Here is a 2,847-nt window from a genome sequence, read left to right on the forward strand (position 1 = left end):
GGATATATTCCACCCCCTTTGGGTATATGTCCCCCCTGCGTGTGTGAGCCCCTCTTTAGGCTGTGCTATTGTCGACCCCTGGTGTAAGATGTAAACCCCATTTTGATTCAGGACCCCTAGTGTAAGCCCCCCCTCCCCGGTTTGGGTCATGGCCCTTGCCCTTTGTGTATCTTTCTTTTGGGCTTTGATTCCCCCCTTGCTGTGAGAGATGTGGCTTCCATTTTGGTTCAGAGCCCCCCAGTGTAGGTCCTCCTTTTTGGGTCGTGTACCCCCTCGATGTGAGATAAAAGTCCCCTCCTTTTGGGTCTTTGACCTCTGCTTTAGATTGTGTCTCTCCCATCCCAGTGTGGGATGTGGACCCACCTTTGAGTCGTGCCTCTCCCTGCAGTATGGTGTGTGTGCTCCCCTTTGGATCAGCACCCCATGGAATGCAGTCAGCCCCTCGGGTCGTGCCCCCCTAGCATGGGACATGCTCACCTTTGTGTCCCAGTATCTGCTCTGCACTGTGCCCTAATAGCCCCCGACAGGGGTGCCAGCAGAGTGAGGTGGGGGCTTCACACCCTCCTGTTATGGGCTTAAACCCCCTCTAGCTGGTTTTAGTGGAGCCTGGGGGCAGTAACAACGCAGCCCGATGTCTCCTGAGGCCTCTGGAGCCCCACGTGGTGCTGTTTCTGCAACCCCTTTGAGGTGTGAATGTTTCCTTCCCCCCAGCAGTGCTGTCCTATGAAGCCATGGATAGATGTAGATAGTGTATCCCCGAGTGGGAGGAGGAATCCTGGGGCTGTACGTGCTGTGTGGCTCGAGCCTGTGTTGGTAGGGTCGAGTCATTTCAGTGCTATCTCATGAGTGTGGGAACTATAGACAATAAAACCAAAACAAAGTAAGGTGTGAAGGGAGTCCTTTAGTGCCAGGAGCAGCTCTTTAGCCTGAAAAGAAAATGTGTCCAAAGGTGCTAAGATGAGTCCAAATCATGATCCTTCTGCTAAATGAGTAAAGCTTGGCAGTAAGCTAAAACCACCTTCTCCCCATACCTTAACTACTGACCAGTCAAGCACCTGAGTCTCTGTTTTTACTCTCTAGTGATGCTCATACATGAAGTTCTTTTTCTATTGAGAATACTGAGAAGCAATTCTGCTTCTTTATAGAATTACCTCATATGAGAACTTCAGTTCTCACACAGCAGATTCTTCTATCTTAGAAGGAATTCACCCTCTGAGCAGTACAAGGTGATTGCTGTGCCCTATTTCATCCACAGGAAAATTTTCCATGAGCTTTTTAAACATTCAGGAAAAAAATGCCTGTGTAGGAATTTCCAGAATAAACTTATTTCCAAAAATCCTTACAGACTCTTGTCCCCACTGAGCTCACCAGAAGAAATCGATCAGAAGTTTGCACACCAAGAGGTCCAACAGAGGATGTAGAAAAATGTATAAATAGAGGAAATTCTTCTGATTCTGTGTATTCATATTTTACAGGCTCCTGGTCTGGTTGTGTTCAAACCCAAAATGTTGTGGTTTGGCAGAAGTTTGTTAGGGAGAAGATAAGGAGATTAAATGTAGTTCTTACATTTATAGCTAGTTCCATCCTTACTCAAGAATTCTTTCTGATACAACAATTGATATCATTTGCTTTAATTAGCAGCATTAATGGCATATAAATTTTAGACTTAACCATAACTGTGTTTCAAAATGTGGTGTTAACCTATTTAACAGTAATCTTGGTGATTGTTTAAATTAAAATAATATAAAAAATTTACCTTTCATTAAAAACAATAAACGTGAGTTGCATGTCTACATTGGTTTTTTAATTGCTTTTCATTATGAAAAGGCAATGGAATATTTGTGTAGCAGTGCAAAAGGAGGGGAAGGTCTCACATCTGAGTGAAACATAGGACATGTGAAATGGAACATTATTTCATCTCAGTTTTTGGTAAATGCTTGTGTTTGAATGCAAAATTTGGTACTTTGGGTTGCTTTGAGGAGATGCTTTACCATTACAAATGCTGCTTCTTGTCTGAGTAGCTCAGGTGATGCCCTCACCTCCCATCCATGCCCTCAGGTGATGCCCTCATCAAACCTCATCAAATGTTTAAGTGTATGTGTAAGCACTGGCAGGATTGGATTTATAAGTGCAGAGGGAGGAATAATGAACAGACTTCCAGCAACTTGATTAACGTTTCTGATTGAAAAAATGGTTATAGATGTTTATGACATTTACCCTGTGTAAATTCTCATTGTCAGTTTTTCAGGTACTTCTAGGTGTGGAGGTTGGAGAGAGAACATGAGGGCAGGACTGGAATTGGGAATGTAAACAGAGAAATTCCTGATAGTTTTTATTAGACCATGGGACACAATATTTATGCAATTCTTGAAGTGATTTGAAAGGAAGAGAAAAACTGCAGGGCTGTAACCCAAAGTGACAGATTGGGGAGGCTGGTGGAGACAGGGAGAGGTGTTTGGGTTTTGACAAGAAGGCTGGAATTTCAAACAAAACATCAGGGGGAGTTGAGGCTCCTGTGTAGAAAGGAGGATTGACAGGGCCTAGGCAGTGCAGAGGTTGGAAGGGCACAGAGCAGTGTGGGGTGTGAGGTATCTTTGCAGGGATGGAGCCTGATCCCAACAGCTGGAATCCGGATGGGTCAGAGGCTGCTGGAGCAGTGTGTGTGTGTGCTCTGTGTGGCTGCTGCATCTGTCACGTGCTGCTGAGCTCTCGGTAGTAATTTCCCTTTGCAGCATGAGCGAAGGGAAATGTCATGGCTCCTCCATCCCTGATTTCTCATCTCTGGATTCTGCCTGCGTCTGTGCCCTTTGCTGGGCAGAGCTTTCTTAGGGCATCTTAAAAGGGGTT

The sequence above is a fragment of the Acanthisitta chloris genome, unplaced genomic scaffold (genome assembly GCF_000695815.1).
Source record: "Acanthisitta chloris isolate BGI_N310 unplaced genomic scaffold, ASM69581v1 scaffold38201, whole genome shotgun sequence".
Lineage (NCBI taxonomy): Eukaryota > Metazoa > Chordata > Aves > Passeriformes > Acanthisittidae > Acanthisitta > Acanthisitta chloris.